General features: G+C 40.2%; 1 long non-coding RNA gene across 7 annotated transcripts; it reads left to right on the forward strand.

Annotated features, from left to right (window-relative positions):
• The first annotated feature begins 939 nt into the window (after positions 1 to 939).
• Positions 940 to 12,470, forward strand: LOC106837727 (uncharacterized). Of its 7 annotated transcripts, none has more exons than XR_011506901.1 (5): positions 940 to 1,077; positions 2,761 to 3,139; positions 3,763 to 3,964; positions 4,647 to 4,786; positions 5,710 to 10,594. It is a non-coding gene; the product is annotated as an uncharacterized lncRNA (long non-coding RNA). The 7 variants fall into 7 exon arrangements; XR_011506902.1 differs by having other exon boundaries at positions 3,763 to 3,895; XR_011506900.1 differs by lacking the exon at positions 5,710 to 10,594 and adding an exon at positions 12,075 to 12,470 and having other exon boundaries at positions 3,763 to 4,786.

Below are 12,470 nucleotides of genomic sequence, written 5' to 3' on the forward strand. Positions count from 1 at the left end.
TCCTTCCTGGGGAAGACCCCATATCATCGCTTTCTTAGATATTTTCCCAGAGATAGTCTGTGCATATGTAAGCTAGTATGATGCATTAGTTTTTCCTTTTTTTCTCCAAATGGCAACATACTTTGAGGCATTTAATCTCTTGAGTAAATCTTCTCTCACTCAGAATTTCTTAGCTATTGTCTCTGTGAAGGATGAGCGGAAGCCAATGGAGGAGTTACAGCCAGCAGCCCTGGGCTGCCCAACTTCCCTACCCCTCAGCAGTCACTGGTGAGTGATGTGAGCGAGCATGGGAGAGCATCTTTGGGGGGCATTGTGATGAGAATCAACGCTCCAATCATGCTGACAGCTGAAGTTCCCTGAGACGTTGAACTCCATCTAAGACTATCAATTATTAGGCAACCCTAAGCAGTATGTCTGAATTTGGGGTGGCGGCCACTGGTGCACTGTGTTTATGTGTGCCTTTTACAGGTACAAATGCTCATGGTTAGGCTTTCCCCAGGCTGGGAGAAAGTGGGCAGAGAGCACGAGGTCGACTCCTAAACTGAGAGCAGTGATTCTCAATGGCATCACTTTGAAAGTCTGATTGGAGCACAGCCCTGGGACTTGGGGGCAGGGGCCAGAGATCAGGGGCAGGGGCCAGAGATCATGGCCCGGGGCCATGCTGCGCAAGAAAGAAAGCTTCCTGAGTTTAAATTCAACTTTTGGATGCCCCAGACATTGATGTCGTTTTTACAACCTCTCTGTTTAAAAATGATCTGATTCTAGAACCTAATTTTGTTCTGTATGTAAACATGACTATTTGTTGCATGGTTTCACATACATTACATTTTCCAGAAATGTGACAACTCTGCGAACTAAGGGAGGCTTGCCTTTCATTTTGTTTGGAGCTTTAGCGTGAGCTGTTCACCGTTTTAGAAAAGCACATGACTGATGGCAGCACTGCCCTGGCACCAAAGGAGCTGATACACGGAAACACCGTGTCAGGGGCTGTGCAGCCACGCTAATGCTACATTTAGATGCAAGAATTTGACAGCTTCATTACTGTGATTGTCCCTGAGCACTTATGTAAGGAAAGAGGTATTCTTTTTACTATATTTACCTTCCTTTGATTTATTCCTTATCTTATAATTACAGTATTAAATTGATTTTCTTTCAAGATTATGTGGGCAGATACATCTTACTATTTGTGATTTTCATTTCTAGATAAAAAATAGACATTATAAAATATTCATTATATAAAACAAGAGGTGAGTTGCTCTGTTTTGGGCCCCCTCCTAGAGGAGGAGATAGTTGGGTAGAGGAAAGGATGAGCAAGATCAGGAATGGTGGAGCCAGGGGGAACGACAGGGGGAGGCCGCAAATCGTAAGTCATACATGGTGACGGCCAGAGGGTTCATCTTTTTGCTCTCTGAGTCAGCGAGGTCTGTTCCTTCAAGGTGGCATGCATGCAGTCACCTTCCTACATGGAGCCTGGCATATACCAGCGTCCTCTGAGCTCCCTTGGAGCCAAACACTGTCTTGTCACCATGTACAACGGTTGCAGACGGGCAGACGCAGAAGCGTGCGTGCAAAAGTGCCAGTCAACCACCCAAAAATCTCCAAATTCATGATGGGTCGGAATTTTTATATGTGAAGATCTAAATCATGTATAAGATACTGTAGATGCTAATTGCAAAGGTATTTTACTTATGTTTATAATACATAAATATACTTTTAATTTTATTTTTATATGCCTTTTAAATATATATAATAGCTGTGTGCACTTCCATGCTTTTCCTTGGTTTCATGGACTATTGCTGATATATTGCCATCCACAGAACTCCCAAGAAAACAGAAATCTGTCTGCCTATGCTTTTCTAGTACTCCGATTACAAACAAGGCTCTCGTGATAGAGAGTGAACCAACAGGAAACATTCTATAAGAAATATTTATCCAGCAAATGGCATGTGGAAGCTGTTTCCCTGTGTTCCCTAAGTCCCAGGTTTCGGACGCTCTGTGCCTCCCTCTCGGTGTCTGATGAGCTGGGGTGTCTTCCTCGTCCATCTTCCCCACTGCCTGTGTGGAGGGTCCCGGGCTGGGGCTCTTGCTGGGAGGCCTTCTCAGGACGCAGCTCCCCGCCAAGGGCTGCATCTCTGCTGCCCGGTCCTGCAGCTCCGTGCTCAGCTGTCCGGACTATTTTGAAATCCACCTAATGGCCTTAGGGGAGAGAAAACAATGCCCTTTGTGTGTCCCACTATGATGACTGTCATCTTCTCTCATCTTTCCTCCCTTTTCTGGCCAGAGTTTCTTCAGCAACCCACAGCCCCCTTATTTCCTGTGTTCCACTGCACTTACTTAACAACCGATTTGCCAATTATAGTCTGGCCTAATTATAGCTGTGTTCCATGTGGTTGTAACCAGAGTGTCCATCTACTTCGGTATTCTGATTTTTTCATTTAACTTTATATAGAAAATTATGTTGCCTTACTCCTACATCGTCTCCAATAAAAATTTTTATATTGACTTCATAGTTAGATGACATCAAGGAGAAATATTACGGTTTACTTCCAAAATAATGCTGAATTAAAGATTTTGTGAACAAAGTTTTTCTCTTCATCTGGATTATTTCCACTGGCTAGACTGCCTGAGTTGGCATTTAAGGATAGAAGAAATGACCGCTTTATGGCTTGCTCAGATCTTTCAATATGTCACCGTGTTGCACTACAGGTCATACGTTGATTTTACACGCTCCAGTTTTCTTTTTATTTTTTTCCCCTATAGGCTGTTCTCCCCACCAGCTCCCAGGCCCACAGCATCTGTGCCTGAGTTCCTCAGCATTTGGAGAGGAGGTGGCCACTGGTTGTACTGACCCCAGACCGCTGTCATAGGGTAAACGTTCCAGGTGTCATGGAGATTGAGGAGTGGGGAAAACATTCCCACGGTTGAGAATTTTAATATAACAGTTATAATAATTATGGTATTTGTGCTACCATTTATTGAGTTCCTCTATGTTAGGCACCTCATTTCCTCCTCACAACCACCCTGCCAGGCAGATATTGCTATCACCATTTAACAAGGAAAAGGATGAGATTCAGAGAGGCACAGTAACCACGCTTTCAGCTGCGAGGTACAGAACACTCAGCCACAAGTGGCTGAGACGGTAAGATTTTCTTATTATCTCACACGTCCACAAGCAAGGAGGGAGGTGGTTCCAGGTCGGTTTGGCAGCTCAAGAGTGTCATCGAGGAACCCATCTCTTTCCATGTTTCTGCTTTGGCATCATCAACTTTTGGGCGCTGTTTCCTTTCCTTGGTGCAACAACACCAACCATCTTATCCTCGAACAACTGAATTCAAAAGCGGGAGGGAGAAAGATGGCAGTCGCCTTGTGTGTTCGTGCACATGCGTGTGCGTTTATTTTATCGGGAAACAAATATTTCCCTAAAGCCTCCCAGCCAATTGCCTCTTATATCTCATTAGCCAGGAAAGTGAAATTACTTGTCTTGGCCAGGCTGGGTCCACCTCTGATCATATTGCCCTCCACCTCGCAATCCCCCAACAAAATCACGCAACTCTTAGCGAGAAAAAAGTGGGAATGCTGTTGAGTGGGCAACTGCCATGCTTCCTCAACATTCCATAGTAGAAGGTTCTCTTCTCACTATACAAAGCTGTCTTCAAATCCTTTGTCTTTTAACATGGGTTAACAGTGTGTGTGTTGTGTGTTTGTGTGAGTGTGCACATGCACGCACGTATCTCAGGGGCTCATAATTCGTTGTTTGTTTAGCATGGTCATCAAGTCTAAAAGTGAGAACTCAGAGGTAATGCTGCAGTAATTCTTGCCTGCTATCTTGCAAATGAGAGACAGGGCAGGACAGCGTGGCTGGATCAGTGAGGCACCGTCATAAACGAGGAAGAAGGTGGGTTGAAGAACTAAGAGGTCTGTATTCCAGCCCCAGGTCTGCCACTTTCTATCTGTGTTACCTTGGGTAAGTTATTTAATCTTTCTGAACCTCACTTTTCCAATCTGTAAAGCAAGAAGAAGTTTGGACTAATCTCTAAAATTTCGTCCAGCTCTAATATTCTATAGATACAATGCAATTTTTACTGAGCAGCCGTGAGCAACATTGTACAGTTTCTCACATTATTTCTTTAAAAACTGGTCAAAATGCATCTGCATGCCATATGAAAGGGGGAGGTCATTATTCTTGCATATGGAGACCAGGACATCATATAATAGAATTAGATATAGAATATAATATTGTAGACTCTTTTAAAATGTCTTTAATTTGCATTACAAATTGTGTTTTGAATTCTTATCACTTTAAGTGGCTTATGAGTGTTTTACATTTACAGCAGAGCTCATCTTCCAGACCCGTCTGCTATTTCTAGTTTCCATTTTGTTGGAGACACCATCTCTTTATAACCAAATGAGGAACGTGGCAAAGCTGGGGGAAATTTTCCTGCCTGTCTTTTTTTGCTCTCTCTCCCCCTTTGACCAGAAATAGTATCTTGGCAGTGGATCTCTTTGTCTCTAAAAAAAAAAAAAAACAGGAAAAGGAAATGGCAGTTGATGATCTGCTTTCTGAAACAGTGTCAGAAAGATCTGAAGGATGGGATGTTAGCTTTGCACTGAAGCACCTTCAGTTTCTGCTTTTACCGTATTTGCAGGAAGCTTCCTGACACTAACGGGGAAAAGAAACAGTGGCCAGAGACTGTTTCCTGAAAAATGTGCAGGAAGGGTAATGCGGAGGCCAAGACAAATGTGTGGGATGAGCTCCAGCCGGGCCTCAAAACAGAAGCTGATGACAGTGAGCTTTTGCTATTTTTCTTCCAAGGTTGTTTCAATATGCAAAGTAGGTCCTCGGCAGCAGCTGCTATTCAATCAGCCACATTTCCTGAACTGGATAGGGTATTTTTAGTTGGCAGGAAAAAAAAAATTGATTTGGAAGGAGGTAGGAAGGTCACTTCATAGTTAGAAACAGATCAGCACTTGACACTTTTCTACGTTTCCCAGATGAGTTACTGTCACTCTGGGCAGCAACAAGCAAACTGTGTACTTTAACTCTCTTCTTTTTATTAAAGGAAATGGCAGAAATAATGAGGAATATATTTTTCTGTACAAGAGGCAAACAATATAAAAATCTACAGGGCAAAATTCCTAAGTTCACACTCCAATGAACTCCCCTTTCAGAGATAATCAGGATCAGTCGTCTGATGTATATTTTTACAGTTATCTTTCTATATACTTACCTATTTTGGAGCACACAGATATATTTTATTATTTTATTGTTTGTTTTTGGTGATTTGGGTATTTTTAAATGTAAACTGTGATGTCTGTAACTTACTTATTTCATTTCACAATATGGTTGTGTGATCTTTTCATATTAGTACTTGTAGGTCCGCTTAGTTATTTTTGTATTATTTTAAAGAATTTAGTAAATATTGAGAAAGCCTTAAGAAAACACAAAAAGTCTAACACTAAAATATTTATGGATGAAATTATACGATTCTGAGATATGCTTATAAATCATCTGGCAATGGAGAAGCAGCAGCTTGGGATATAAATATAACAGGGTTGGCTGTGCACTCAGCACGGTTGAAGGTGGGTAGACAGGGTGTGCTATGTTAGTCTCTCCATTTTGCATACATTTGAAATTTTCCATAGTAAAATGTAAAAACATATATGAGGCATAAACTATTGCAGTTTACCAAATCTCTGATTTTGCCATAGCTCACAGGCTTCTGGGGCTCCTAGGAGGCCTTGTCACATTCCACATTTTTTCTGCAAGAGCTCAAAAGTTGCCTTCTCTGGAAGCTTCCGTGACTTCAGCAGATGTAAGCTGCCTCTGCTTTACCCTTACTACACTTTTTATGTATACCCCCAACACACACAACACACTCACACTCACACATTAAAGGAATTATCTTACTAAATTGAGATTTAGAGAAATAGCTGTCAGTGGTTAAGCCCCTAATCGGTAACATACATGATATCTACATTAGTTTATTTACTCCTCCAACGGCTCTGAGAGGTAAGATCTTTTTGTCCTCATTTATAGGTATGGAAACTGAGGCTTAAACAGATTTTGATTTGTCCCAGCCTAGTTCTTTCTTTTTTATTCTCAATCAATGTTATATCATTTTGTCAATCACTATTTTCATCTAAGTGTATGTGAAAAGTTATCAGTAGAAAACTGAGAAGCAAGCACAAATCTAACTAAGAAGGAACATTGCCACTATTAGATGAAGGGTCCCTGAAAAAGATGCGCTGAAGAGAGTGTCTGAGTCATAGTCTGAATTTAGCTTGCTTGGGAGTTTTACAAGACCCCTTCTGGGCAAGGCCATGACAGAGTCTTAGGAAGCATAGGGCTTACAGCTGGCAAGCCTGTAGCGTGGGCCCAGTGCTGGTTAACCAGTAGGAACATGGTCAGTAGGAAGAGACTGCTCTGTATTTTCTACTTCAAAGCTTACCTTCAGATCTCAGGAATGGGCAAATCAGAATACTTCTTAGGGGGCAGGGAGTATCCTCAGCTGATCCTGGCTGTAGGGTGTAGAGAGGAGGGAGAAACTTCATTAGCACAGGATCAGTGCTGGCCAAGGACAGATAAGAATCTGAGCCAGGCTTGCCTGGGAACTTTTTCCTCCAGGTAAAGACATTATGATGACTGTAGATAGCTTGGTGATAACAGTCCTCACTGTGTCGGTCTCTGAAATCGTACTACTTCCATTTGAACTCATTGCTCTCCACGTCATATGCACATCCTCTTTGAGATTCCCTTGACCTCTCTGTCTCCTGCGTTGGATTCTCTGTTTCTGTATCCCAGGTTTTCCCCTTTCTTGGTTCACTCTGTCATTTTGGTGGAGCACATCTTCAGTAGCCTCTTGGATGCATGGGAGGTGAGTTTTCAGACCTTGAATCCCTGAAAATGTCTCTATTAATTTACTCTAACAACTGATTGATAGTTCAGCTGAGTGTGAAATTCTAGGATGGTAATAATTTTCTCTCAGACCTTTAAAGGCATTGATTCATTGTGCTCTGGCTTCCAGTGTTGCTGTTGAGAATCTAAAGCCAGACTGACTCTTGATCCATTTATTGTGACTTTTTTCTTTCTCTCTGGAAGTGTATAAAATCTTCTCCTTTTTCCAGGAATTGTGAAATTTCATAATTGTGTGTCTTGGTATGAGTCTACTTTCATCCGCTATGTTAGAAACTTAGTGGGTCTTTTACTCTGTCACTTAATGCTAGAAGTAAGTTACTTTCAATTCTGGGAAATCTTCCTGAATTCTCCCCCATTTTTTATGTGCTCTCTTTCTGGAATGCCTATTCTTTGTTTCCTGAACTACGACTTATTCTCTAATTGTAAAAAATTTTCTTTCCTTTCTTTGCCTTTGCCTTTTCATTCTACTTTCTGCAATATCCCTTCAATATTATCTTTCAACTCTTCTGTTAAGTTTTTCATTTCAACCATTATATATTTTTTTTTATTTCCAAGGGATCTTTTTTGCTCTCTGAATTTTTAAAAATAGCATGCATATTTTATAGCATTTTTCTCAAGTTCCATGGAACCAGGTAGAATGACAATAGAGACCCTGAATCAGAGGACATATGTGGTAACAGCCAGAGGGTTCATGTTCTTATTTTTTGAGATCATGAAGTCTATTTCTTTCAAGGTAATTTGCAGTCTTTTTCCTAGCATGGAGCCTGCCAGCCTGCTTCTACCTGGATCCTATTTGCCACCTTGGAACAGAAGCTGTCTTGTCAATGTGTGCAATGATTACATTGGGCGAAGATGGAGAAGCACAGAACATTTATCAACATACACCATATGTTGGGCTATAAAACAAGTCTTTTTTTTTTTTTTTTTTCGAGGAAGATTAGCCCTGAGCTAACATCTGCCACCAATCCTCCTCTTTTTGCTGAGGAAGACTGGCCCTGAGCTAACACCTGTGCCCATCTTTCTCTATGCTATGTGGGATGCCTACCACAGCATGGCTTGACAAGTAGTGCATAGGTCTGCACATGGGATCCGAGCCAGCTAACCCCAGGCCACCAAAGTGGGAAGTGTGCACTTAACCACTGTGCCACCGGGCCAGCCCCAAAACAAGTCTTAATAAATTTAAAAGAATTGAAATCACACAGAGTATACCTTCTATGTGACCCAAGTGGAATTTAGGTAGCAATAAATGATGGAAAGTTATCCAGAAAAACCCTAAATTTTTGGAAATTAAACAACATACTTCTGAATAACCCATAAATCAAGTAAGAAATCTCAAAGGAAATTAGAAAATATTTTGAGCTGAACAATAACGAAAATACAACATATCAGAATTTGTGGGTTACAGCAAAAGCACTGGGAAAGTTATACACTTAAACACTTATATTAGAAAAGAAGAAATTTATAAAATCAATTATCTAAGTGTCAATCTTAAAAAGAGAGAAAAAAGAAAAGCAAACTAATTGCAAAATAAGTAGAAGAAATAAAATAATCAAAATAAGATTGGAAATCAATTAAATAGAAAAATAGAAAATCAACAGTCAAATCTTATTCTTTGAAAAGATTAATAGAATTGATAAACTACTGATAAGGCTGATTAAGAAGAAAAAAAACAGAAAAACCAGGAAGAATAAAAACAGGGACGTCACTATAGATTTTAGAGACATTAAAAAAACTGACAAGGAGGATATTATGGACAAGCTTATCCCAAGAAAATCAACAACTTAGATGAATATATACTATTTATTGAATAAGCTAACTTTTTTTCTGAATGGCTTGAGATATCACCTTTATTATACACTAATTCATATATTTACATGGAGGTGTGGGTTCGGATGTTTCCACCTTCTATTTTACATTCCATTATTCCGTTTGCTCCAAGAGCAAGTATTCTAGGGAACAAGTGGGAAGCTGCATCACCTTTTCTGACCCAGCCTCAGAAGTCACACAGGGCCGCTTCTGCTGCGTTTCGTTGGTTAAAAGCAAATTATAAGCCCACCTGGGTTCAGCGGGAGTATATGTAGACTCCATTTCTCAGGGGGAGGAGTGCCAAAGAATTTGTAGCTATTTAAAAAAAAAATCTGTGCTGTCTTCAGTGGTAATGCTTCAATGTTTTTATTAAGTATAGTATTTTCTGTAGATTTTGGACAAATATCCTTTATAGCTTTGAGGATCTCTCAGGTTAGAATTATGAGCAAATAGAAAGAAATAGCAGTTGTCATTTGTTTTTCTCACAGATAAATTAATATATTAATTCATGAGGCAAAGTTTTCTGGGTTTTTTGGTGAGGAAGATTGGCCCTAAGATAACATCTGTTGCCAATCTTCCTCTTTTTGCTTGAGGAAGATTGTCACTGAGCTAACATCTATGCCAATCTTCCTCTATTTTGTATGTGGGACGCCGCCACAGCATGGCTTGATGAGCAATGTGTAGGTCCACACCTAGGATTCAGACCCGTGAGCCCTGGGCTGCAGAAGCAGAGCATTCAACCTTAACTACTATGCCACCAGGCCAGCCCCCATGGAGCAAAGTTTTTAAAAATAAACTTATATTGCCAGATTTGTGAAATCTGGCTACACAGATGAAATCTACTACACAATACCAAATACTATTTAGATTCTAAACTTTGGATATTAAATCTTTGTCTAGAATATTTTACCACATAAGTGGGATGTTATTCTTTATGAATTGTAATTTGGCTGATACTATTTAGCAATATCCACCATATATTGCAAAGAGGCTCATAGAGAAGAGAATGATTTGTTTTGTAAAATGTGAGAAATTTCTTATAGAACAACACATTTATTTTTCACACAAAGGAGACATTTTTCCTCCAATCGTGAATCTAGACAATGATCAGCTAAATACATTTAATTGCACTAATACTGCAAATCTTTCTATAGAATCCTTCTGAATTAGATTATATTAGACCACATTGTGAGCTCTTTAAGCAAGACTAAGTGGTCTCCATTCCTAAACCCACATTTATCACTTCAAAGATGAGGAAAGGCTGATCTGGAGCATAAAGACCAAAGAGGAGAATGGACAAGAACCAGAATATAAGCCCCAATCTCTAGAACTGAGCTGATTTAAGCCATCTGCAGAAGACCTTGCTAGAACAGGGATTGGTGCAGCTTCTCTGGGCCAATCTTCCCGGCCGCACAAGTAGTAATAAGAAGGGAACTCAACGGCTGCTCTAGAGGGAAAGCAGAGCTCTCCGCCAAAGAAGGATATTTACACAATACAGCATTATTCATGTACTTTTGGCCCCTAGAAAACATAGCCCAAGTGGTGTTCTTAACCTTGGTACATACCCATGCTTGGGAAAGATGTGGAGGGATGGGGAGGTGAGGAGGTGGGGAGAAATCTGGAGTGTAAAGAAGCTTGGGTTTCCATTGGCACCCCTTTTTTCCTAGAGGGATATTGAGACCCAGTAACTGGGTTAAACGGATGTTCCCATCTCAGTTAACTCATGATGTAGGAATAATAAATTTACATATCAATGTGTGGGCTTATCTTCATGAACTCACCATCCAATAAAGGGGGGAAAATGATACTGTGAGGTTTTTTTTTTTTTTTCACCATCAAGCATTAAAAACTTATCTTCTCTTTAACTGCTTTCCCCAGTGACATCAAGTGAGTTATATGTGAAATGGATATTTCTGAGTTTGCAGCGGTAGAAAAAGAAAGAAGTAGTAATTGGACCAAAGGAGAGACATTTAAAAACGGTATCAAAATATGAGTACTGACGTCCCGTCCCCAATCCTTTGTGACAACGCTTGGAAGTGGCAGCAATACCAGGTTTCCATTTAGCCACTTGCCAAATTTACTGCCTTTTAAACAACTTTAGATGTCATTCTTATTTTGATAAACGCAGGGAGAGGGCTGGGAAATGTCTGCCCGGCATGTTATAATATATTCAGCTCATATACTGTTTAAACTCTAGGAAATGTGATCCCTGCATACATTCTGACTCTCCCTCTTCTTTGGGGGGTTTTACCCATATTTGAACAGTTCTTGATATACCTATTGTCTGATTGGGAATTCTGCCTTCTAATCTGGCTCATTGATTAACTTCTGAGTGGTTTGAGATAAATCCTGCTAATTGCTTAGTTTGTTTTCTTGTTTGTGAAGCGCTAGAATAAACCTCTTGTGAACGTGCCTGGGCCACATTTTAGAAGTTGGTCACTCCTGTAACAGATTTGGAAATATTGCAGTAATTTCAGAACTGGATAAAGAAATGTATCTTGAAATAAAAAAGCACTTAAGCCTGTAGAATGCACCCTAGCTCGGTATGAATTGCTTATCAGGCAGTATATCAAATCTAGGTTGGTTAGTCAGTAAGCTGGAAGCAAACAAAATAAATGGGAATAAAGTGTTTAACAGATGCTGGGTTTGAGCCCACGCCACATGGTGGCAGGCTTACTCTATGCTGGGCTTCCTCTTCAGGACGAAACACACACACACACACACACACACAGATGGGAAATACAAAGTTCATTAGGAAACAAATCTTAATGCTTGATTTTAACTATATTAAACCACATCTTTTAGGAAGCTGACTTTCAGAAAGGAGGCCATAAGTTATTAGTTTGTCAAGATTATATTTTCTTATCAAAATGTTGTTTACATTGTATGGTACTTGAGAAGCAATGATTTGACCTTGTGAAGGACATTCTACTTCTAGATCTCAATTTCTTCATCGCTAAAATGATGAGTTTGGATTACTCATGGTTCTAAAATCATCATCCCTTTGTTATAACTAAAATAAGGCCTAAATATTCTTCTTCAGTAACACGAATTTCAGTCACACTGTGGTTAACTTGATAGGGAATATGGTTTCCGGGGTTAGATTGCCTCGGTTTGAGTTCGAGCACTGCCATTTATTCACTGTGCGCTATTAGGTGAGGAAGTTCGCCTATCAAAATTTCGCTTCCTCATCTGTAAAGTGATATAAATTATAGTACATATCTTACGGAATTGTTAGGATTAAATGGAAAAAATAATGTATGTGTGGCAGAGACTGGCAAACTGTTCACGAAACCCTTTCTTTTTCTCCCTGGGCAAATAGGTTAAAACACATTCCCATCTCCACCTGCAGTTGGTTGAGGCCACGTGACTGAATTCCGGCCAATGGAACGTGAGCAGAAGAGATGCGTGCTGCTTCCAGGCTCAGCTCACAAAAATCTGCCATTGTGGTCCCCCTTGTTTTTTCCCCTTCTGCGAGTTCCCCCTGGAAGCCACATGTTAAGGATGGTGAAACCACAAAGTGGAAGGAAACTTGGTCCCCGAATCACAGCTTGAAGGAGAGATTTATGCCTGTTAGAAACACTCGCTTTGGACTTTACATGAGTGAGAAGTATACTTCTATTTTGTTAAGCCATGAGATTCTTGGGTTTATCTATTAAGGCAGCTGGCATTAACTAAAATATCATGTAAAGCATTCTGCAAAATACCTGACAAAATACCTGCTGAATAAATGTTAGTGTTATTGGTA

Source organism: Equus asinus, chromosome 11 (assembly GCF_041296235.1).
Source record: "Equus asinus isolate D_3611 breed Donkey chromosome 11, EquAss-T2T_v2, whole genome shotgun sequence".
NCBI lineage: Eukaryota > Metazoa > Chordata > Mammalia > Perissodactyla > Equidae > Equus > Equus asinus.